This window comes from Eschrichtius robustus, chromosome 8 (assembly GCF_028021215.1).
Source record: "Eschrichtius robustus isolate mEscRob2 chromosome 8, mEscRob2.pri, whole genome shotgun sequence".
NCBI classification, from domain to species: Eukaryota; Metazoa; Chordata; class Mammalia; order Artiodactyla; family Eschrichtiidae; genus Eschrichtius; species Eschrichtius robustus.
This window is the reverse complement of record NC_090831.1, coordinates 59,365,170-59,392,118: the sequence shown is the minus strand read 5'-3', so window position 1 is coordinate 59,392,118 and position 26,949 is coordinate 59,365,170. Positions and strand designations below refer to the sequence as shown.

At 37.6% G+C, this 26,949-nt stretch overlaps 1 long non-coding RNA gene across 1 annotated transcript in view; it reads right to left on the bottom strand.

Annotated features, from left to right (window-relative positions):
- LOC137768871 (uncharacterized) overlaps positions 1 to 22,774 on the bottom strand; it is a 68,747-nt gene extending 45,973 nt beyond the window's left edge. Inside the window, exon 1 of the long non-coding RNA XR_011074838.1 lies at positions 22,553 to 22,774. This is a non-coding gene — a long non-coding RNA (uncharacterized lncRNA). The remainder of the gene's footprint in view (positions 1 to 22,552) is intronic.
- Positions 22,775 to 26,949: the final 4,175 nt, after the last annotated feature.

Here is a 26,949-nt window from a genome sequence, read left to right as displayed (position 1 = left end):
CACAATCATGTGACTTACATACATCCTGAAATGATTAACACAGTAGGTTTAATGAACATCCATCAACTCATATGGACACAAAATAAAAGAAAAAATATTTTCTCCCTGTGATGAGAACTCCTAGGGTTTACTCTCTTAACTTTCATATATAAAGTACAGCAGTGCTAAGTATATTTATCATGTTGTACATTACAGCCCTAGTACTTCTCTACTCTTGTAACTGCAAGTTTGTACCTTCTGACCACTTTTATTCAATTCCCTCTCCCCTTCCCCCCCCCCCCCACCTCTGGTAACCACATATCTGATATCTTTTTCTACGAGTTTGTTTTTAAAGTATGATTGACCTCCAACACTATGCTAGTTCCTGGTGTTCAACATAGTGATTTGATATTCTACACATTACAGAAATGATCACCACAACAAGCATCTTGATAGCTACATCTGCGTGCACATTCAGAATTATTTCCTTCGGAAAAATTCCTAGAAGTAAGACGGCTATATTAAAGGATATGCTCTTTTTAAAGCCTCTGGCAACATGTATTCAATTATGCTGCCGAATATGGAACAAATCAACACCCTCACTAGTGATGTAGGAAAGTGCTCATTTAGTACACCCTTGCCAATCTCTGAGTTCTGTCATTTAAAACTCCTTGCCAGTGCTATTTTTAATGTGAAACTGTGTTGAAATTACAAATATTTCATGCGCATGCTTGTGTCAAGGATACAAGGAAAAATGATCAGCCATAAGTCTCAGTGCGACTTCTCAGGGCATTTATCATGACATGAATTTAACTGAGTATCCTCCCACTATCAACTAGACCTTTTCTCGGTTTTATACATCTTTTTTTATTAGTTGCAAAACTGAAGCTGAATTTAACTGTCTCCAAATGGGCTGCTTTACACTGTAAATATTATCCAATGCATTTAAATCCAGTAATATTCTAAATATAGATCTCATCTTCATTTACATCTAAAAATCATACAAGGAGAAATAATCCTGGACTAGAAACCAATTTGGTTTGGCTATGGTATTTGGAAACGATGGCTAAATATCTAAAGCTCTTCATAAGAACTGCAGAAACATTAATGACATCTGAAAATTACATGGATTTCATGAGAAAATTAAGTCTATTTCTTGACAGACCTGAGCAGGAACAGAATGGGATCCATAAAGTTAGCTCTTCTTGTATATCCAGAGTCCTGCTCAGTAATTTATTGACAGGGGCAAAGATATAAGCACTGAAAAAAATGAGCTGAACACTGTGTGTAAATGATTGTCCACGGAAGACACTAAGAAGCATCGCAAATGACCCTGAACCCAAGTATACTTTTAACTCCTAAAAATGAATACCAGGCCCTAAACATAGGCTCATGGTAAGAATATTGAGGGATCTCAAGGCAGTACACGACAGACTAAATGTATGTGTCTTAGGAGAGAACAAGCACAAAGTCACAGAGGACTGCCCTGGAACTAAGAACTGAGCTGAGTGTGGAAATAAGTCAGCATTGCAGTCAAAAAGATAAGCAGGATGACAAAAGGGTTTCTTGACCAAAGTTGGAAATGTGGGAAGGAGTATTTGTTCAGGAGATGGACGGTAGGCGTGAAAGTGTGGGTAAACACAGAGAGGGGTGGGGAAACTGCGTGCAGGCAGACCCCAGAGGACCTTAGCTACTAATGTAAGCAAGCTCACTAAGACTTTCTTCATTGTGAAGAATCAAAGGGCTGCGGCAATGTTGTTTGTTTTATGGTTTAATATTCTTAGGTAGAAGATAATATTTCAGTGAGAGTTAAACCTCATCTATAGCCTTCTCTAAATAGATGGTGGATAATAAAAACCTGAATATACCCAATTGCTTTCAGAAGATTTTTAAGACCTTCCACTACGGATTCCAAACAGCTTTTTCAATTTTTGTCCAAGTATTGTATGTTCCAACCAGCCCAAGTGACTTGTCGGCAATTGTTCCTTTTACATTCTTGCCTTTGTCCTCATTGTTGTCACCGTTTGGAAAGCGTAGATCTTCCCATGTACTTAAATCTAATTCAGTCAGGCCTTAGCCAAATGCTACTTCCCTGCGAAGCATCTCATCTGTCCTCTGCTGAATCAATCCCCTACTTTCTCTGTGCTAGTAATTAATACATTCTGCCCTAAATGACAGCTCTTCCTGTTCTTAACTTTAGTCCTCTGTTGAATTCTTAACTTCATGAGGATAGATATCATGCCCTTCGTTATTAAATTACATCAAATGCTTCAATAATTTCCCCTCTTTTAAACTAAGACAATCATTGTCTGTTATGAGCTTATGACACTTGCCCAAGGACACATGGCTACTAAGTGGGGATTTGAAAAATGTCAGGCTTCAGAGAACACTGCTTTCTAAAAGAATCAAGCATCCTTTTTAAGTAGAAGCAAAGTGTTCCGTCATGTTGATGTGCCATAATTTACTTAACCATTTTCTTGATATTGACATTTAAGTTGCTTTTATTTTTGTCATGTAAAATGGCACTGTAACTATCATTTTGGTGCCCAAGACTTTTTTTTAAGATAAAGTAACAACCCAAGTGAACTACTGGATCAAAAGATGTGATTATTTGAAGACTTATAATGCATATTACTAAATTGTTTACCAACAAATTTTTTAAATTATGGTTCCTGGATACAGTCACTAAAGAATACTCTAGTGAGCACATATCACTAACACTGAGGTTTTTTTTAGAACTTTAATTGGTTAATTTCATGAACCTATCTTTATATATATTTATGTCCCTTCCATTGCTAATAGAGATAAATATGTTTATGCAAATTGCCTTTTTATATCTTCTGTTGTGAAGTCCATTCCAGTTCTTTGACCATTAATTTATTAGACATCTTACTATTTTTCTTATCAGCTTGAATAAACAGTTCTATAAAAGAAGTAACATAATATTCCCACTGGAATTACTTAGCCAAACTGTTAAACATAGATATAATCTATCTATTTCAGTTATTTCCAGAAATATAAAAGTTTAAGATTTTTATCTTTTGCTTTTTTAATTGTGATTTCTTCTACCCTTTTTAAATCTAGGAAGCCCTTGCTTCTTCAGAGACTTATGAAATATTCATGTCTATTTTCTTTCACTTTAAAAAAGTAGATATAATAGGTTTTTAAATAATTCTTATTCAACCTCTAACCAATTTATTGATTTGGCAGCATGGTTGAGAAAATGATCAAAATGTAAGAAAAACATATTTCTTTTCTCTAAATATTTAAACACTTAATACCAAGAGCTCTGTCTTTACCACATATGTGCACTGTGGAGGGCTCAATAGAGAGTCTTACAAAATCCAGGTACAACAAAAAAGCTTATTACAATTGGCCTGGGACTTAAATTTTATGCCATTGGGGGTGATTTGAAGAAACTAAAGTCATCAAGCCAAGAGTTGGTGCTGGTGCAGTGTCTTAGTGAATGTCACAGGTTTTTGCCAAGAAGAAATGGAATAAAATCTGTATTTTATACAAATATCATATATACCTAAGAAACTTTTGATCACGATTTTAAGCCCTTAAGTATTTCTACCAGGTCTTCTCCAAATATTCTACCTAAATTTTTTTACCGTAAAATGTCATGCAAGGCAAAGTATTTTGCCAACAATGGTTTAATAATTCTGGGTAAGCAAAGGACAAGTCTCACTACTCATCAAAAAACAAAAACAAAACAGAACAAAAATCCCAAAATATTTTAAGTCTGAGGTTGAAATGATACATAAACTCCTAAGAATGGAGGAGAGAACAGATTTATTATAACTCTAATCAGGATTTTAAATTAGATATCCAGACAGATCTGATTAACTTCAATAATGAAGAAAAATGGCGTAAATAATTATGGAAGTACTTCCACAGAAAACACATTCCCAAATGCATACCTATGACACCTACACCAATACATAAAGACTATGCACTTAGAAGCACAACAGATAAAAGATCAATTCAGGTGTGAAATTTGCTGAATGACTGCCAATCTAAAGTCTTTGTCAAAGAAAGTTCTCGTTGGCAGAATGATTACCACCGTTAATTAGTAGGCAGAGCTTTTCATAGATAGAAAAAAGCATTCTCATAGCCCATGTGACAGAGTATGTTTTGTCCTTTCCATGTGCCCTTACCCCCCTTATCTGTAATCAGAGATTGGTTTCTAAGTAAATTTGTGATTTTAAATGACACAAATTCTTTCTGCATCTTGTTTCCTCTGAAGTCTTGCTCTGACTTCGGAGCTGAATGAGTACTAGAAGCCTTCTGAGCGGCACACTCAGGCCTATTGTTTCCTCCTCCACCACTACACGAAGAAAAACACATTTGTATTGGTATTAATGTATCCCGAAACGATACCATGATCTTTCTGAATACTGAGCCATCTTCTGAAGCGTCAATTCAACCCTAGATTTCTCTGTTCATGTTTTATCCAAAATACGTTTTCTTTTGAAGGTCTCATGATTTTCCAATTAACGTGTGCTTCTGTTTACTACGTCATCTGCCTCTATAAAGCAGAATACACATTCTGTGGGAGCAAGGTCTCTGTCTAATCTACAGATAAGCATTGTATTTCCAATGCTTGGCATCAAATATTTACTTCACGAATGAAGACAACATGCCTTTATTCCGATGATGTAGCATTTTCAGAGCAGTATGTGTGGATTGCCTTATTCCTATTACCCATTCTTCTCAATCATTATCTGAATTCTGCACTTGAGAGCACTGAACACAATGCTTCTTTCCTAATTCCCAGCCCCGCCTCACTCTAGACAAGCAAGTATCAAAGCACGGTCCAGGGACCCGTGGCGGGGTTTTGAGATCCTTTCAAGGGGTTCGTGCTGTCAAAACTATTTTCATAATAATGCCAAGATGCTGTATGCCATTTTCACTTGTTTTCACTCAAGCACACACTGGAGTTTTGCAGAGGCTACATGACACGTGATGATGTCGTCGCTCTGACGTCTAATGTGACATGTGCTTGTGTACTCTTTTGTTTTAAAAGTTTGTTTTAATATGTTAAATATCAGTAACTGTGACTCACATAAACACAGGTCTCTGAGGTCCTCTCTGAACCTCACGTATGATGATTATACGTGGTTTTTAGGCAACATGATTTCAATGTTCCAAAAAGTAACTCACAAGTGGACCTTTAGATAAACCATTCATAAACACTGGATCTCCTGTTTATGTATGGAATAGGTTGTCGAATTAGACCTTCCCTGTGATCAAGTTTCAGCAGAGGCCCATAAAACCAGTTAAGTTCCAAGCAGCCCAAGATCCTAAATGGAGGTGCAAGACCACCTATGCAGCACATGCTACATTGTTCAACTGATCACCCACATCCAGCTTATACAGAACAAATCCTTGCATCAAGAAGAAGGTAGTAATAACTTTGTAGTAAATGTGGTATGTATTTCTCCCATGCGGGAGGGGAAATGGAGTCTTCCCATTTGTCTCAAATCCATGAAGGGAGCTTTGAAAGAACCACTTGAAGAACTTGTCATATTTCCCTTGGAGTGTGGGGCTAGGGAACAGCCTAAAAATAATCCAGAGCAATACACTGGCAGCATTCTGAGAAGGCAAAGGGAATAAATAAAGGGCTCCCCTTCGACCCACAGTATATAAAGGATGCACGTTTTCCATGGGCTAGGAGGGGAGGTGATGGCAAGCTCTCTTGAAAAGGAAGAGGGCTTCTGGCTGTGAGTACAACAAACATCCATTACTGAAACTGAGCAGGCTTCAGGTAAAGGCAGTGGAAGGTCTGGGAGGTGATGGAGGCACAGGGTCCAAGGAACTCTTGAAAGTCACCCACAAGTGAGTCAGCTTTTGTCATCTACCACCACTAAAGGGTACCAGTGCCCTATTAACTGTACCGATCCAGAAAGACTTCCCTTCACTTCCCTCTTCTCTCTGCCTTTCTTTGACCACCAGAAAATGCAGCTAGAAAGTAAGGGAGGAACTGTTTCAAGGGAGAAAAGCAGCCAGCTATTCCCTATCCCCCACTGCAAGATTCCCAGTCCAGGGCTTCCCTGGTGGCGCAGTGGTTGAGACTCTGCCTGCCAATGCAGGGGACACGGGTTCGAGCCCTGGTCCGGGAAGATCCCACATGCCGCGGAGCAACTAAGCCCGTGAGCCACAACTACTGAGCCTGCGCGTCTGGAGCCTGTGCTCCGCAACAAGAGAGGCCGCGATAGTGAGAGACCCGCGCACCGCGATGAAGAGTGAACCCCCCAGCTCGCCGCAACTGGAGAAAGCCCTCGCGCAGAAACGAAGACCCAACACGGCCAAAAATAAATAAATAAATAAGTAAAGAATTATTTTTTTAAAAAAAAAGAAGATTCCCAGTCCATGGAAATTTGGATGAAGCTGGTCAAAAGGTACAGATTTCTTGTTAGAAGATAAATCAGTATTGGGGATATACAATATGATGACTGTAGCTAACACTGCTGTATGATCTATTTGAAAGTTTCCAAGAGAGTAGATCCTCAAAGTTTTCATCACAAGAGGAAAAGTTGTTTGTTTTTTGTTTTTTAGTGTCTGTATGAGATGACGGATGTTAAATAAACTTATTGTGGTCATCATTTTGCAATATATGTATGTCAAGTCATTATGCTGTACACCTTACATTTATACAGTGTTGTATGTCAATGTTATCTCAGTAAAACTGAAAGGAAAAACATGGTTTTTTCCTGGAGAAAACAGCCAGGCTCAGATGGCTTCACTGGTGAATTCTACCAAACACTTAAGGAAGAAGTAAATTCTTCCAGAAAAGAGAAGAGAATGCATTCCTCCTCAGTCATTTTATGACTCAATCATTTTATGAGGCCGGCATACACTTTATACCAAAACCAGGCAAGGACATCATTAGAATAGATAACTTCAAACAACATTCAGAACATGTCCACTGTAATTGCTAAAATGGAAAATTCTCATACACTGCTGCTAAGAGTGCAAAATGGTAGAGCCACTTTGGAAAATATTTTGGCAGTTTCTTATATAAATTAAGAACATACTTATTATATGACCCAGCAATTCCAGTTCTAGGTATTAAACCAAGAGAACTGAAAACATTTCTACGTAAAGACCTGTATGTGAATGTTCATAACAGCTTTATTTCATAATAGTCAAAAACTGGAAACAATTCAAATATTCATCAACCTTAAATGGATAACTAGTTGAGGTACATCATACAATGGCATACTACTCAGCAACGAAAAGAATGTACTGATATATGCAACAACTTGGATGAATATCCAAAGCATTATGCTAGAGGAAAAAACCCAACCCAAAAATACATACTCCATGATTTCATTTCTATGACATTCTAGAAAAGGCAAAACTATAGGGACAGAAATAAGATCAATGGCTAAGACTGGGAGAGGGAAGAGACTGCAAAGGACTGAGAGAAAGCTTTTTGTTAGCGTGGAAATGTTCTATAATCTTGATCACAGTGTTGTTACAAGACAACATAAATTTGTTAAAACTCATTAACTGAACACTGAAACACAGTGAAATTTGTTATATCTATATTATACCTCGATAACCGTGAAATGAAACCCTGAATGAAAATAGATAAGTGTACATTTTTAAAAAAAGATTTCCAGCCCAATAAAGAACAGCAGTTGTAAATTGGATGACAGCTTTGGGTTTTGAAATTACACTGGACAAGGCGTTTCAATAAATGGAAAAAGAGACTACTTATTTATTACCTGGGTAAGTTACCAGATCTATACAAGATTCCATCCAGGAATGGAAGGGTGAAGTCTACGGAGCAAATTCAAAGGGTCAGAAGTAAAAAAGGAAAAAAGAAAACAAGGCATCTTCCTAGAGAACATATGAAAGGCATGTGGGTAGTATGTTCAAGCAGAAATGCTGGAGACATGCTAACTCTTGCTAAATGTACCACAGCTTTCTCATCCTAGCTTTCAACATGACCCCAACCTCTCTTTCCAGCACTGCCTCTCTTGAAACGCTTACTTACATCTTTTTGTCAGCTCTGCTACCCCATCCCCAACCTACCCCATTCTTCTGCATACCTGTATATGCACTATTTCCTTTTTCTAGAATGTTCTTCCTCTTATTGCTGCCATTTGAAATCCTTTGTGACTTTCAAGGGTAACTTCAAAATATCTTTCACAAAGCTCGTAAAGAAGAAACAGCTGGGATGCCAAGTCCTAAAATCCTTTATGAGCTGCCAGTGGCCTATGACAACACCTCTGCTTACTTCTAAGGGTTATTTTCATGGGATTTACTCCAAAAAAGTGATAGGTTCCCGATTGCCAACTAAGGATTAGTAACAAATCTTCAGCTCTCTCCTGCTCTAGCACACAGAGCTGGGTCGTTTGTAATTCACCCACTGTCCTTATCCCTTTATAACAAGGCCAAGAGTAAGAGGTGCCTCCTTTTCCAGGAAGCCCTATAATGGATGCTGCTTCAGAACCCTGGACACTCCCATAAAGACCACATCAGCCATATCAGAATTCATGGAAGAAAGCACCACAAAGAGGAAATTTAAACTCTTTTATCCTCCCCTGAAATGAATGAATGCTCCAGTCATTATTGTAATATCTTACATAAGCATATTTGAGGATTTCCTTTTCTTCGTCCTATACTCGTTCTCATATTGCTTTTCTGTCTTTGGAGAAAGGGATCTTATTTAGTGATTCATGTTCTGGTGTTGGTTGTGAGAATGGGAATAGTCAGCTCTTCCCTAGAGATTAGAGAGTGACACCAGCAAAGCCTTTTCCTCACCCACTACCTGAAACATAGAACTATTTTACCTCTCTTATAAACCTACATTATTCTGCCTATAGAACTGTTATGGCTATATGCCTACATGGGAGACCATAAAACATAAATTCTACAAAGGCAGGGTCTGTCTTTTCTTACTAATATTTGTATCCTATATAGATACTAGCACATAGGAGGTATTCACTAAATATTTGATGTTAAATTAAAATATTGCTATATGGCAATCCCTCTTAAATATAAGATAAACTACGACTTTCTTGAACTATATTCAAAAGGTTCATTTATTGATGTTCCAGGGACCCTTCTCTATAAAATAATCTCTCTTTAAGACTCTCTTAATATATGGAAACTAAAAAGGTTACAGTGGGATTCAACGTAGTAAGTTGCTTACCACCTCATTATATATAACACTGGGAAAGTCTGTTATCCATTGTGAAAGTTCTTATGAAAGTGCATGGGCCAATTTCATTCTACAACTCTTTTGCCAAGTTCAAAACCACAATATCTTAGCAGCTTTTATTTTTCTTCCAAACACCATAAGTTATTACACTATATGATGCATTGCATACTTGCCAAAGCACTTCAGCCAGATTTTTTTGTTACATAAGCACGAAAGCATCCAATACTAATAAACTCCTATTTTTCTTTCCACTTTTTTTTTTTTTTTAATAAATTCAAAGAACTAAAGCATGTTTCTATGCCCTTGGGTTAAAAAAAGCAGCAATCACTGACATTTGAAAAGTATTGTGCCAAAAGCCAAAATTGTGAGAATGTTTCTCAGCTGACAAACTTCTTCCTAATTGACCTGGAATTATACAAGTTTTGTAATAATTTTTCTTGGTAATACATACAAAATGTATTGCTTATGGATCCAACACAGTGACTACTGGTTTGTCTTTTGTTTGTTTGTTTGTTTTTCAAAATACAGCGTGTCGGAGTTAGTAACTTGGTTTTTGTTTTACTGCCCAGCTACAAGATTAATCCTCTGTGTGTGAATTTTAAAAACTGAAATGCATAACATACACATATTTCAACAACAATTTGGGAATTTTACTTGACCATCTAAAGAAAGATGATGATAGTTTTCTCTCACCAAATGTAGCGTAACAAGCAGTGGTCCAAAGCTTGCCTAAAGATTCTGCATAAGTTTCTCTAAGGTTTGTACACTGTCAATTTATCTATACATTTTTAGAAGAAAATGTTTCTCTTTCTTAATACTTGCGCCATTAGTCTGAAAAGTAGGCTTACCACAAGACAACAAGCAAGTACTGTTGAACTAGTAATGGCAGGAAAGTCAGCAACAGTAGCAGTTCTCTACTGAGGAACAGCTAGAAGATGGTGTTAAGGAAAGAGAAGCCATTCAGAGGATGGATCTAAGGTGCATCAAGAGTTATTTTTCATTTTCCAAAAGCTCAATCAAAGATGTTTGTACTGTAAGGAGAAATTTATTTCTATTTGTGAATCAATATGGCAGCTGAAATATGTAAAGTGATCCAATTCACGTTTTTCAATGAAACGATGGAAACTTTCTCTAAGATTCTTCAGAGCTGTATTAACAGACAGATGTTCTTTCCTGTGCTTTAGTAAGTAGCAGCCATCAACAATGTGACCATTTTGAAATATGACAGTTGGAGTGACTACTTTGCAGAATGTCTAAAGCTAAAGGCAGGGTCAATATGGCACCGTAATAACTAGTGAAAAATGAAGAATTTGGCCAACTTGCTCCTTGGCCTATACAAACAAACCATCAGGTGGACTGGTTTTGTTTTCTACTTGCCCATTACCAGAATAAGTTGGGGAGTCAATATGGATGATACAATCAAAGTTCAAAGTAGTCATTGCAGTACAATAAAATCTGAGTTTTGAGGTCTGGGCTGACCCTGTCCACCATATCCCAGATAATCACAATGAGACTGACCAAAATTTCTGGTTGGAATCCTTCCAGAAAAAGTTACATTGCTAGTAACAACATAATCTCCTTAGTTAACCGGTTGTTTTTCTGTCTTATAGGTCCACCAACAGTTATGTTAGGCGTCTTGTATTGCCTCACTTCACTGTAAAGTTCACTAAAACTTCAGTTTCTTGTGAGATAACTGGAGACAGTATGAGGTGAAAATGGAGGGGTGTTAGAAGCCAGAAACAATTTTTATTTGAAAGGAAGTTGATTAATTAAATAATTGCCTGTGCCTATACACACATGTATCAACGTGCTAGGTTCTGAATATACATGGAAAATAAAGGAGATATCGTTCCTGCCTTCTTTTAACTGATATTCTAGCAGAAGAGACCGACTTTAACAAGTACAGGCAAAAATGAGAAGAGAATATCATGAGAGAACAGTAGGGAGAGACTTCAAATTGGATGGTCACAGATGACTTCTCCGAGAAAGTAACCAGGAAAAATGAGGAGGAGCCAGCCATAAAAAGAGAACATTTCAGGCTGACGAAAGGCTCAGAGGTGAAAACAAGCTTGGCCTGTGAGAGAAACAGCAAGGAGACCTCAGTGGTGGGAGATCACAAGCAAAGGGTTGGAGAGAATAGTAAGAGCTGAAGAGGCTAACAGCCAAATCACGCCAGACCTTGATGGCCAGAGAGAAGACTTTGTCTTTTATCCAAGTAAAACTGGAAGCTAAGGAGAGCATGGGATCGACAAGATACAATTTATATTTTTTTCAGAAATTACTCTGGCTATTGAGTGGTATGTAGTGAAGGCAGGGAGACAGAGTCAAAGCTGGAAGATGTGTGTGTGTATGTGTGTACGTATGTGTATATGTGCATTTGTGTATGTGTGCATGTATACATGGATGTGACCTATATCTTCTGCAGTCAGGGTATTAAAACGCTTTTGTGTCTGAACACTTAAAAATGGCAAATAATCATGTCAAAAAGTACTTAGAAGAGAGGAAAGCCAGGCAAAAGAATTTTAGGTCTTAGTTTCCAGAAACTTCTCCTTTTTCAAAAAAACCTATAATTTTCTCATAACCAGGGTAGGCTGACTTTAATGCATTATTTGTATTTATGTGTCATATACTCATATATCCAATTCAAGGTACTGAGGCAGGAGACAGATGGGCCCCGGGCTGAACAGTTTCTCCCCTGGGGACAGAAACTCCATAAAAGCAGGATGATGGAGGAGGCTGGGCCCTGCCCAGATAAAAGACCACATATTCCTCATTTTCAAAGTCAAGGAGACCTCCCTGACTACACATGCACAGAAAGGCTCCCTGGAGGTCAAAAGAGAGGAGGCGCCACCCCATAGTAAGTGATGTCAACTACCCATAGGCCTCTTCACTGGAATCCATCTTGGCTAAGAGATGCGCACGCACACAAGGGAGGACCCTGAGATATACCAAGTAGGGACCCAGAACCCAGCAAAGCAAGATGATTGGTCAAAGGAAGCCCGGAATAAATGCCCTATAAAAGTGATTCAAACTGCCACGAGGGCATGACTCTCTCTCTCTGAGCCCGCCCATGCATCTATCCACACGTACTGTACTCTTTTTCCTCCTAATAAACACTTTACTTGCTTCACTACTCTCTGTCTCTATGTGGAAATTCATTTCTACACAGCTGACAGGCCAGGGCCTTGTTCACTGGCCACTGATCCCTTGGTGGTCTGGTAGCTAGGATTTAACGCTCTCACTGCCACTGCCAGACCTCAATCTCTGGTCGGGTCGAAAACCTGCTTCAAGCCGCTGTAGGCCGAGGTCACCCGAGATCAGTACAATTATTCATTTCCTCTCAGTGTGCTTTCCATAAAGAAACACACACTGCATGCAGGTGAATATATTTCTCGGGGCAGCCATACGCCTTTCTCGCCTTTCTAAGGCTAATCAGGTTGCATTACTATTTCTTCTCATTACATGTTGTCAGATAACCCATGTGAATAACATGTGTGGTAATATTTTTTTGAGAGGCAATTGTTCAAAGTACACTTTTTATTCGTGTTGTGGTGTCCATTGAGGGACTTTCCAGAACTCCACGTTCTTAGACTGCTAGAAGTTTGCAGTTTAGATGTCATCAATAGTATTGTTTAAAGCTTTAGGTTGTTAAGAAGAATAGTGACTGAAACAAAGTTTTATGATATGTATAAGTGTTTGTGTATGTGTACATGTGTATGCGTGTGATATACATCTCACTGTGGAGACTTAAGAGTAGAAGCTGGAAGGTGTGTGTGTGTGCATGAATGGAAAGATAGACAGTCACTGAAATGTCAAGACCTAAAGAAAAGAAATGTCCTCTTTCTTTTACATATTCATTCATTTTCTTAGTCACCTGGAAGAACATGATATTGTTTTCAAAGTCCACCTGCAGATCTACAAAAGCCAAGTTTTGAAACTGTGGAATGAGAAGCTAGAAATAGAACTCCCTGTGTCTTTTTGGTCCATTTCATTGTATCTTGAGGGTAACTTATGTCACATTTCATGACACGTGATGTTCAAAGATGATGAATGACAGGGAGTCTATTCTGGTGTCAGATCCTGTTTTGGTCATCTCCAGGATCTCTTAGATTTGGGAAAAGAAGGAAGTAAGTGAGTCTCGCAGCATAAAATCTTCCCATTTAATTAGAAGGGTGCATGGAATAGCCTTAAGGAAAAGGAAACATTTTCCAACTTCAAATCCCTCTCTGGACACATCTCTTTAGGAGGAAGCTCTAGTGACATGATCCAAGTAACATTTTCCCTGCAAAGGACAGCAATATAGTTTTCCCAGCGGAAAACTAGTCCAGTCAATTCAAAGACAGGACTTTAGGATATATTACCCATGACTGTGCTTTTAAAAGTCTAAGTATATGCTTTTAAACTCTAAATACAAAATTGTGTCGATGGTTCCATTTTCAGATTAATATAAATCAAGCAGGTGCTTTGAGGCAGAGCTTAAATAAATAAATACATAAATTTATTTATGTATTTATTTATTTGGGGGGAAAAAGAAATCTCAGGCTTAGAGGTCAGGCAGCTTCCATTCAAATCCTGGCTTAGCCACTTATTTGCTGTATGACTGGGCAAGTCGTTAAATCTCTGTGTCTCAGTATCTTCAACCTTTAAATAAGGATAAAAATAGCACCGACCTCCTAGAGTTCATAGAGGTAATCAAACTATCTCATGCATAGCACTTAACACAACTCCTTATTCATTATATTCACCCGATAATAGTAAATATTAGTATAACAAGAACTAACGTAACAAATTATTATGATCAAAGAATTAAATTCTTTAACTCTGTACTGTCAGGGCCTAAAGTGTTGATGTGACTTCCAAGTATGTTAGGTTATTCTTAAGGAGAATGTAATCCCTGCTGTGATGGGGCAGATGCAAATTATGCGAACAGCTAGAACTTTTTGCTTCTTCCCTGTAGCCCATCTCAGTATCCCACAGCAAACCAAGGGGCACCTACAAACCGCAGCTGAAAAGCAGTTTAACTGTCTATGGAAGCATCTTGAAAAAAGTGTCCAAGGGACATTTGATCATGATGCAGAGAATTATTATTTTTTTAATTCTCTTTTCCCATCACTCCTATAGTGGTCTCACCAGAAAGACAGCTGCCTTCCCGTTCCTCAGTTTGACCCAAACTCTTTCTTAATCCAGACCAAGATGTCTCCTATCTTCTCTCTCTGCACCGAGGCAGCTATTCGAACTCTTCTGGTTTTCTATTTAGTAACCATCTGTCCTTTCCAGTCCAAATCAGATCACACTGTAATGAACTATTTTGAATTCCTATCCTCCCTCCCTCTCTCTCTCTCACCTATTACTCAACATCTACCCCCAAAAAATTTAAGACACATAGAAATAAGACCCAGTAACCTGGATACCAAACTCAACCTCCATCTCAGCAGAAAGAGTAAACTGTGAGACTATGACGATCATACTTGTTTTCTAAAGCTATTTTCTACTACTATTTTCTTCTTGGCTCATTTTCTCCTAAGGCAGACCTTAAAATATTAAAAAAATATAAAAGAAATGTGATCATATTGTTATTGTGCTCTCACATGGAATTCAAATAAAGCAACATGGAAAGGTCACTAAATTCTTCCTATCTTCAAAAAAGGGAAATGATAAGCAGTCCTGAAGAGCTCACCCGGCTTCCTTTCCAAAGGGCTCTGCTAACACGGTTGCCTACACCCTTCCTGTTGCCCCAGGTGCTTAAGCTGAAAATATTTAAACACTTGGCAATCCTGAAGACACTCTGTGAGGTGCCTATAAAAAGACTGGTCTTGGCTTCTGCCAATACAGCAGCAGGCACTTCAATTTTATTTTATCTTGAGAGGAAGTTCATCGAGTTGCCGGCCTCGCCCACAACACCTCAACTTCTCTTTTTTTATATGTGTAAATTTTTTTTTCTACTTCTGTCTTTCAGGAATAGGTTTTTAGTGGTCCAGGCATTTGCCACGATTTTACCTGAATGTGGGCAACCTCAGCAGCAGAGGAGCGCAGAAATATCCTCCACCTATTTTTCTCAGAAGATGTGAGAACCGTTGACTGGAGTTAGGAGGGGGAAGTGGTTGGTGTATACAGCTGCGAAAGGAGCAGTGGAAAGTTCTTTATTGATTTAAAAATAATAACAGCTCATATTTATCTTGTGACCATGGCAACGTAAGGAATGAAGTCTCTCTGCTTTCCTTTACCTCAAGCAGGAAGTGAGAGAGATGTTGGGCTCTGGGAAGCCAATGGTTTGGGGTTATTTTTCTTCCTGCCTATTGTCTACATTACTTAGAGATTTAATACTGGCTTCTGTCTTTATCATTAAATCTTTTTCTTCAAATTAAGCAATTCTAGTGAGATGATTTCTTTTATACATACATCGATGTTTTATTCAAATGAAGCTTTTAGCAGTATCAGTCATGAGAAGCTTAGCTGTAAACCCAGAGGTGATAGTAAATCCTCAAGGTTAAGGGGAACTTAGAAACTGCAAAAACAAGTTTAACTTCTTTACTCAGAGGTGAAGAATGGTACATCTCTCGCATCAGAAACTACTGAAGTTGAGGGCAAAATTACAAGTAACGATTAAGCAGGATGGGTTATTCCTTGGCCATATTTAGGCTTTCTTTAATTTTATGGAGCAATTTGAAAGGAGTGAACTAGTAAGAGATTTTATTAAGTGTTGGTGTGATGAGAATTGACAGCTGACAAGTAGGGAGAGAGTTCAAGTTCAGTCATGCTGAATTTTAGGTGCCTCTAAATGAGATAACCGGGAAGAATTTGAAATTGCACCTTAAACTCAGATGGCTATCGGAGCTAATAGCACACGTGTGGGAGTCATGAAAGTAAATCTGGTGCCCAGAACTGCACATAAGGAGCTCAGGTGGAGCGAGAAGAGATGATGACTGAGAGCACACACACTGTGGGAAGAGTACTATTTAGAGGACAGAGTGAATGAGGAGCCGGGGAAGGAGCCTGCAACTCCGGAGCTGGAACAGAAGGGGACACTGGCTCTGTGTGCTTCTGGTCCAGAGCACAGGCTTTACCTGTTTTTTTTTTTTTGCCAACTGCTAAAGCAGTAAGTCCAGATCTTACCATCTATCTGATGTTCAGTGACATTCCCTGAGTTTGAAAAAAAGTAACATTCCCAATTAAGTATCACTTGATTAACATAATTTATAGATTTTTATTTAAAAGGACATTTTACTACAAAACATGGAGAGGTACGTATCATAGGGGTGTTCAGAGTGGCACCAGGTGATCCTCTTTACTAGCCATTGCTAAAGAGTCACTAATGATCCTGCCTCCTGACTCAGGGACACAGCTGAAAAATCAGACCTCAACCTGATGTTCTGGTGGTGAAGTGACCTATGACTCTGGAACTTCCACCCCAATCATTCCAACAGGAGCTTTACTGAAGTTGACTTTTACCACTTCTACAGAATTGGAAGGTTGCCGTTAAAACCAGCACCTAGCCATTTACTCGCTGGTAATTCAAAGCAAGTCAATCAACTGCATAGCAGGATGCAATAAAATCAGGAAGTGATAGAATTTTAAGTAACAAGCAACTTCTAAGATGGGCTGGTGCATTTTTGGAATAGATGAATGACAGAGCAGCCTTGAGAGACAAGCAGTTCTTGCAATAAGAAATAGAAGTATTGGGATGCATGGCCAATAGCCCATTGAACACACATAGGGTTAGGAAAATGTCCTTGGTTTGGTAATATTTCTTATAGACCTTATTAGGATAACAGACAGTGTGAAAATACCATCCTAGGAGTTGGCAGTGGCAAATTCCAAATTAGCGTGTGTCAGTGTGCATGCCTATGTAATATGAGGCAGGCATCAGATAATATATGGAAGAAGAGGAATTCATGGAGAAAGTGAACAATAGTTTCAGAGGCTGCAAAGTGAGAAAAGATCTGATGAGCATTCACTTTATTTAGGAATTATGATGTCACTGGTGACCTGAGCAAGGATAGATTCTATAAAGTGCTAAGGGCAAACCTTGGTTACAGGAAGGTGAAGAGTAGACAGAAACTTCCTTTTCCAACAATACTGGCAGAGTAAATATCCTGAAAATGATCCTGCTGCTTATCCTAGCTCCTAATTTTGTATCCTAGTAGATACAAAATTAAAAACATATTTTAATGCATGACTGAGTTGGAAAGAGTAAGAGAAACTACCAGAATCATCAAATGCCAAAAGTTCTGGGGAGAATCAACTCAAAGAGTTATTAGCACCGAAATCATCTATTAATTCCAGAAACCTAGAGCTTTGGTTTTGACCTTGACAAACTCAGGTCTGCATTGTCAGGAGAGCTGGAATTCAGTTCTGGGACCTGTAAAGAATTGCATCTTCAGAGAAAGTGTGAATTAGAAAAAATTTCAAAATAAATAAAATATGCCTTGGATGAAGAAACAAACAAAATATCCCCTGGGAGTTCATAAGCCCAAGCTAGTCCTCATACAGGCTAGGGTCTCACATCTCACTGCCTGCATTGTCTGAAAAAGACTCAAGCAACCCCAGTCTTAAAGCTTCCCTAAGTGCCTGTCAAAAGCAAATGATAGCTTTCTCTAGATGAATCAACCATCAAATCAAGCCTCAAAGAATTTCCACGTGTAAAGTCCTCATGTCACCTGAGAAATTAACTACGAAATAAACAAGGAAACAAGGAGTAGGAGTAAACATCAGCAGAAACAGTAAACACAAAATCAAACTCAAGAAAGAGTTCTGATGTTGCAACTGTCACATTCACAATATGAGATTAGTGTGTAATCATTTAAAGCAAAACAAAAAAATCAAATGTATGAATAAGGAAGAAGTGACTATAAACATAAGCAGTCGGAATAAAAAATCAAAAATAAGTTGGACATACAGAAATAAAAATTGGGAATAAAAACAATAGGTGTCTACTTAGTCTATTAGACATGACTGAAGAAAGAATGACTAAACTAGAAATACAGACATAAAGCAATTAGCCCCAAGAGAGCACAGAGAGACATAGATGGAATATAAAATCAATTGAGACATAAAGGATACAGTGATAGATGTAACACAAGTCAAATGAGAATTCCAGAAAGAAATAGCAGAAAAATAGGAGAGACATTATTTTGGAAGGCAAAATCTCAGGGAAATCTCAGAATTCCAGATGATTTGAATCCTCAGATTCAGGAAGCAAAACAATCCCAATCTTAACCAAGCTGTAGAACACAAATGCCAAAGAACTTTTAAAAACCCAGAGAGAAAAACGTGATATCCAAACAAAAAATGAGAACGATAACTGAATTCTAAATGACAACAATGGAAGCACAAAAACTGTGAGATAATATCAAAATTATGAAAAAATTATTCATAGCTACAGACTTAGAAGTGTTGTATGGTAGTATAATGAAACTTTGAGATACAACTAAATCAAATTTCCTACAAGCAGCTCCTCCCTACAGAAACTTCTAAAATATATACTTCAAGAAAAAGGAAAATGATTTCAGAAAAACTACCGAGTTCAAGAAGAAAAGGTAAGCAAATGAAGTGGTAAATATAAGTGAATCTAAACAAATATTAACTCTATAAAACAATAACAATGAAGTCTAATTTGACAATGTATTAGTTTTCTGTTGCTGTGTAATGACATACCACAAATTTAGTAGCTTAAAACAACACATATGTGTTGGTCCCTAAGTTTCCAAGGATCATGAGTTGGGACCCAGATTAATGGGTCCTCTGATATGGGTATCACAGGTCTGCAATCAAGGCAGATATCAAGCTGTGATCTCATTTGGAGGGGCCACTGAGGAACAATCTACTTTCAAGCTCATTCACATTTTTAGCAGAGTAATTTCCCTGAGGCTCTATTACTGAGGGTCTAGACCTTTAACTGGCTGCCAGCTAGGGGTCACCCTTAGTTCCTAGAGGCCATCCCATTCCATACACCCCCTCACAATAGGGCAGCTAATTTCTTCAACCCAGTAAGGAGAATCTCTCCCCAGTCCATATAACATAACACAATAACTGAAATGACATCCCCATCACCTTTGCTATATAATGTAATCTTATCAAGGGAGTGACATCCCATTATTTTTACAATATTCTATCAGTTAGAAGCAAGGCATAAGTTCTGCCAACACTCAAAGGGAGAGAATTATGCAAAGGCATGACTCATCGGGGGTCACCTTAGGGTGTGTACTGCACAAAGAAGTTGGGACAAAAAAACAAGATAAAGCTAAAACAGTAAGTCAGAAAGAGCATGATTAGAGTTAAAGCATGCTAAAGTCCTTGTATAAAGTTCAGAAAGATACAGATTAATTTTAAACTGTATTAAGCATGAATACAAAGAACAAAATAAGATGGTAGAAATTAACCAAAATATACCAGGAATCTAAAATATAAGCACACAAACATCTTTTTAAATGAAATGGTGAACAAAATTTAATGTGGCTATACAAAGATCAGATAAAATAGTCCTTAAGGTATAAAGCAGTATTTCAGTTAGAGGGTCACACTACCTAATGATAAAAATATCCCATGCACCAAATTTCATAATTCAAAATGTATATAGTAAAAATTAGCAGGAGAGAGTCACAGATCATAGTTGGCGATTTTGAGACATATTGCTTGACAATGGATAGATCAAATTGACCCCCCCCCAAAAAAAAAAAAATCAGTAAGATACCAAAGACTTTGAGAATACAAATAACATGCTTGAACTAATTACATTATGTAAAGTATGAAACAATTAGAGACAACACATAATTTTCAAGCACACTTGATGCGTATTGCCTATATAAATATACAGAAACCATGTAATAAACTATAAAACTAGTTTTAACAAATATGAAATATTTGATACGATATGGGTCACATTCTCTAGCCACAATAAAATTAAGTTTGAAGATCATGAAATGACTCATGTTTAGAAATTTGAAAATACTTATAAATAACAAAGCAATCAAAATGGATATTAGAAAATTTTAGAACAATTATGAAAAATTATATCACATAGCATACAGATAAAAGAGTTCACAGAGAAAAATGTATAGTCTTATGTACTATGTTAGGAAGGCTGATAATTAATAAATTATTAAAGCACCTAATTAAATTTAGAAAAACAGTGACGAAATAAACCCAAAAATTAGAAGAAACTTAACAAAGATAATAAAAATTAATAAAGTAGAAAATAATTAAGAGAATCAACAAAAACAAGTCTGTGTTTTTTAAAAACAAAATCCAGATGTCTCTGATAAAATTGATCAAGAAAAAAGAGGAAAGATACAAACAATATTAGCAAAGTTAAAGGAAACATAGCTACAGAAGAAACAGAGCAGAATGTTATAGACGACTTCAGATCATGACAACTTCGATGAAATGGGTGCATTTCTAGAAAATTATTTCTCAAAAAAATTGATTTATGAAAGAACTAGAAAACCTGTGTGATCCTATAACCACTGAAGAAGTTAAACTCTCATCTTCTCACCAGAAAAACTCAAGTCCACAGTTTGACAACAAATTCCACTAGATATTTAAGGAGCGAACAATTCCAACATCACATAAATTCTTCCAGAAAGCAAAAAACAACGACACACTCTTCCTTGACTTGTTTTATAAGGTCATTATTATAATCTTGATTCCAAAAGCCAATAATGAAAGTTTCAAAGGAAAAATTATAGGTCTCAATTATGAACACAGCTGTAAAAGTCCTATATAGAATATTAGCAAACTAAATCCAGCAATATATTAAAAACACACACACACACAGACACACACACATATTACTAAGTTGGCTTTATCCAAGAAATAAAAAGCTAGATAACATTTAAAAAACTATTAATATAAATTAACAGAAAAACGCTAAAAACCCATAAAATCATTTCATTTTTTACAGATAAAAGAGACACAACATTCATTCATATTAGAAACTCTTAGCAAACTAGGAATTGAAGGAAACTTTCCTAATTTACAAAAGAGTATAATAACTTCACAGGAAACATCATAGTCATTGGTAAATGGTAAAATCATTCTCTTTAAATAGAGAAACAAAGAAAGATACCTACTATTACCACACACATTAACATTGAACTGAGGATCCCAGAAAGCACAAGAAAATAAGATAATGAAAAATATGTAAGGACAGAAAAAGTACAGAAGAAATCTCACTTACTGAAGACAGTCAAACCCAAAAGAAAGCTACAAAGTATTCAAATAAAAGAGCTTAGTTCGGTGACCACATAAGATCAATAAACAAAAGTTAAACAAAAACAAAATATAAATTATAAAAATTATAAAAATATATATAATTAGGAATCAATTTAACAAAATATGACCAATCCTTTCATGGAGAAATTTATACTTTTTAAAATGCATTTTAGAAAACCTAAATTGAGAGATATAAATAACAATATTTTAAATATATCAGTTTTTCCTAAATTGATATACAGAGTCAATGAAATTTCTTCCAAAATCTAAACAGAATATCCCTGGAAATTTAAAAGACTGATGTGAAGATTTAAGGAGAAGGGTTAGAGTCAAGAAGAAAAACACGAAGTATAGATACTAGTTGTCACAGGTGTCTTAGCTTCTTTGGTCCAGAATTAGACAAATAAACCAGTGGAAGTGAAGAAAGAAGCCTGAATTAGACCAAAGCTTTTAAGGAAACTTGATAGATTCAGCACAGACATGTATGAGTACAAGATGAACTATTCAATAGATGGTGCTCTGGAAATCGGTATCTGTATTTTTTTAAAAACTGAAAATGGATTCCTACTTCACATCTTACACAAAAATCAGTTCTAAATGGATTTAAAGATAAAGCATAAAAGTCAAAACTAACAATTTTACATAGCAAAATAGGAAACTATCTTTATGGTTGTAGAGGAGGAAAAAGGAATTCTTTAACAACAACAACTAAAGAAAATAATTGGTGAAATTGACTCCATTAACACTGAGAACATTACGACCTTCATCAAAAGACACCACAAAAATCAAGGAGGAAAAATATGCCACAACTGGAAAGATATATTTGCAATCAGTATCACCGGGAAACAATTAGTATCCAGAACTCGTAGACAAGTCTTACCCAACAAATTTTAAACAGAAAAAAAGGGCATAAGCATAAAGCAAAGAGGAAACACAAGTGGCCAATAAAAATATGAAAAGATAACCTCATTACTAATTAGGAAAATGAAAATTAAATACATAAGAAAAGCTGGTTTTGCATACAAGGAGCTTGGAAGACATCACTCCATCCTAACAACAAGTAAGGCTGAACTTGACTGAAAAATTAACAATTCTTGGGTCCGTAAAAGGGAGGAGGGCAGAGGGGAAACCGCTGCCCCCAAGACTGGAGAGACAGAGTAGGGAAGAACGTCTGTTGTCACTTACCCGAGCAGAGACTCACTAGCAGAATCACCCGTGGGAACCAGTGCCAGGGTCGGAAGGCCTGAGCCATAATTGTGGAACTGATGAGGGCTCAGTGTGCACAACTCTGAGAGTTAAAAAATCCCTGGGAGCCCAGACATAAAGGCGCCCCACCATATTGTGAGACTCACTTCCGTAAGCTCAACCAGACTCCACAGTAAATAGGGGAGAAAAATCCCGACATGCTTCTGGCAGGGGGAGGAAAACCACTTTAAAATAAACCAGAGCACCTTTGTGCTTCTTAACAAGGCCTGACCTCAGGGGAAACTAATTAACCAGAGCCTAACCTGCTGGGGTATAATCAGGACCTAACTGACCTGGGGGGAGGGGAAATCTCAACTGCAGTCAGCTGTACCTTCCACGAGGGAGTAGCAAAATATCAACTCCAGCCTTCTCTAGTCATCCTGTCCCACTTAAAGGGGTAGAAAAAACCAGAAACACTAGTGAAGTTCACAGTCCAGAGATATAGGCTCCTGAAAAGACTTGAGACCTAATTACTCAACAATAAGAAAGTAAACAACCACATAAAATGGCCCAAAGACCTTAACAAACTCTTCACCAAAGAAGGTATACAGATGGAAAATACGCATATGAGAAGATGGTCCACATTATTTGCCATCAGGGAAATGCAAATTAAAACAACAAGATACCTCTACACACCTATTAGACTGGCCAAAATCTGGAACACCGACAACACCAAATGCCAGCAAGGATATGGAACAACAGAAACTCTCATTCATTGCCGGTGGGAACGCAAAACAGCGCAGCCACTTTGGAAGACAGTTTGCTTGTTTCTTACAAAACTGAACATACTCCTACGATACGATTCAGGAATCTCACTCCTTGGTATTTACCCAAAGGTGTCAAATCCTTATCTCCACACAAAAATCTGCATGCACATGCTTATAGCAGCTTTATTCATAATTGCCAAAACTTGGGAGCAACCAAGATGTCCTTCAGTAGGTGAATGGATGAACTGTGGTACATCCAGACAATGGAATATTATTCAGTGCTACAAAGAAATGAGCAATCAAGCTATGGGGAAAAAAATGCAGGAAATTTAAATTAATAATTTAATTAATTTATTAATTAAAATTAATATTACTAGCTGAAAGAGGCCAATCTGAAAAGGCTACATATTGTACGATTCCAAACATATAATATTCTGGAAGAGGCAAAACTATGGAGACAGTAAAAAGATAGGTGATTGCCAGGTGTTGGGAGAGGGGAGGATTGAACAGACGGAGCACATCAGAGTTTCAGGGCACTGCAATGAAACCATAATGATGGATACCTCTCATTATACATTTATCCAAACCCACAGAGTGAACCGTAATGTAAACTACAGGCTTTCTGTGGTTATGATGTGTCCGTGGAGATCCATCAGTTACAGCACATGCACCACTCTGGTGTGAAGCGTTGATGATGGACGGGGGAGGCTATGCATGTGTGTGGGCAGGGAGTACATGGGAAACCTCTGTACCTTCCCCTCGATTTTGCTTGAACCTGAAACTTCTCTTAAAAAAGCGGTCTTAATACAAAAAAAGTTCAAGACATAGTGAAGTGTAATTTTACATATCTCAGACTTGCAAATTTTTTCCTCTTACACTATGTGTTGTTGAGAATATGAACCAGTGAGGACACTTAAACATTAATGGTGGTGACGCCGACTGGAACAATAATTTTGAAAAACCATTTGACATTACGAAGTAAACACGGAGATGTTTATTCTGTTGGAACAATGAATTCCACTTCTACCTTGACCTCGAGAAATTCTCACACATGGCATAAGAAGACATGTACAGGAATGTTTGCAGCAGAGTTGTTTGTAGAGGTTAAACCATACTAAATCCTGATAATCACATATTTTTAATCTACAAAAGCTGCAGTTTCATGCGGCTCAAGGTAATAACAGCAACAACTGAAAACAATTTCCATTCATAGTAAATTCTCATGATGTAATGTATTACTAACCACAGTCACCTGGTTTATCAATATAACTATAAATTGAACAGAGCTAATATGGAGCAAAAACAGCAAAGAAAATAAGATACAGAAGAATACCAACAATATGATAAAATTTACATAAAACCAAAACAGGTAAGACCATACCATGTATTGTTTAGGTAGGTATAAATGAAGAAACAAATGAAAAATAAGCAAAAATTCATGACTGCCTTTATAGGGGAGGGGCATGGATTGGAAAGGAAAACACAAACTAATTTTAAAGGCACTGGTAATATAATATTTCCTAAGCTGAGCTGTGGAGACATTTAAATTATTATATCTTATATATGCACATTATTTTATACATATGGAATATTTTATAATAAATGATTGATAAAGCATGGGTGGAAGGTGAGGACACAGAGGCTGAGCGTGTATGTTCCTTTTTTGGGGGGGGGACACTTAGGTGTGAAAGGAAGAGAAAGGAGAAAAGTAGCTGGAGTAGGAAACAGAATCAGAAAAGGGTCTTGTTTTTTTTCTTAGAGAAACCTGAATGTTAATGTGCTGAAAAGGAAAGGCTGACTACGGAAGAGAGAAGGCAATTGATGAATCAGGTGACTGAGGCTACAGGTGGAAATGGGAACCACATGAAGGTGGAGAGAATAGCTTTCATCAGAGGTGGGTGTCTCTCTTCCCACTAAAACTGAAGGGACAGTTTATGATACATACAGATCTAGACCGAAAGGAAGGTCAAAAAGTCAAAGAGGTTTGATGGTCACTGTTTTCTCGTGAATTTGGATTTCAGTCATCTGTTGAAACTAATAGGTAAAACAGCAAGTCAGGGCATTAAGGAGACTGGCAGAAGTTTAAAGTGATTTCTATGAGTCTGGGAAAGAGAACAAGGGTCTGCATCAAGTTGGAGACCATGAACATATCATCACATCCGTTTGTTCCTTCTCTCCAGTTGTGTCAAGATTCTCAGGTGTAAGAGTAGAGGAAAGGTCTGGAATGAGCTAAGCTTTGTGTTTTCCTCGGAAGGTGCCGCAACAGGCACACCTGGGCTCAAGTGATACATTAATGAGCCTCTGGGGTTTAGGCAGATGCAAGTCAGAAACAGAAGAGAGGGTGGAAGGATGGAGAGAAAAGGAGAGTAAAAGTGTTGGTGTTCTAGATGTGGCCAAATAAGGGGAGTGATGAAAAGAAGGGGTTGAGAGAAATGTGAGGAAAAGGAAGGTACTGCCAAGAGTTTAAGAATCCGAAACAGGAAAATGGAAGGATGCTGATGAAGTCTGGGTGGGATCTGTTGTATGTGGTGCTGGTCCCTGGCATTGAAGAGATCAGGGAACTGTGAAGAAAGTTGGTTGGATGGGGTCATCTGCCCTGACGTTGAAATTGGCCACGAAAAGTGGCAAGAAAAAAAAAAGTGATCAGAGTCTAAGGCCCTTGATGAAAGTGGAGGAGTGACAAGGGTGTTGGTGAACAAGAGCCAGATGGAAGGTAGGAAGTGGTAACCAGTTGGCAAGAGCCCCAAAGTCAGAGAGGTTTTCATCTGAGGAATGAGAATGAATGGTTTGAATCTGAGGAATGAGAATGGATGAGCTGTGTTGGGAAGCTAGGAAGCTTTGATAATCACCTTTTGTATGGGGTACACACAGTGTGGGAGAATAACCAGGCTTCCCTTGAGGATCAGGAGAATGCCAGGTCCCAGCTCTACAATGTTTTCAAATGCAGTAGCGCCAGGCTCCTGCCTTCATTCTTATTTTCGATTTTTAAATTTTGTTCCTAGCTATCCTTCCAGCTCAGATTTATCTTTGCACTTACTTCACTTCATAGCACCTGATCACTATGCATTGTAATACTTAGTTACATGCCTGTGTTAGTCACTGGACTGCACTCTGCTTAAGGGCAGAAAAACATGTAATATTTACCTTTAGGTCCACAACACTTAGCATAGTGCCCAGTATATAAAAGGTGCTCAATAAATGTTTACTGAATACATGAATGGAAGGAGTAGAGTAATATTTATAAGTGGAAAGGACTGTGAAAGCCATGGAATGGCAGGTGTGTGTTCATATTTGTGAATGAGTTTGCGTGTGTGTGTTTCTTGCATGAGCTGTTAGAGATGAAATAAAGATGCCCCAGAGGGCAGTTACAACAGTTTAATTACCTGAGAGGGTTTTGGATGAGAAATACCATGTTAGTCTAAAACTCAGGAAAAAAGTCAGTAGAAGAACAATAAACCATCATGGACATGATAAAACCATCACAATCGCTTTGTGAACAACAATGAAGGGAAAATGCTAATACAGTCCTCACTGGTATATTCTGAAATTAATAATGATCTAAATACCTCCTATGAAGTTTTTCATTAAAAACACTTCCGTAATCTAAGTACCGTAGATGATGGATTCCAC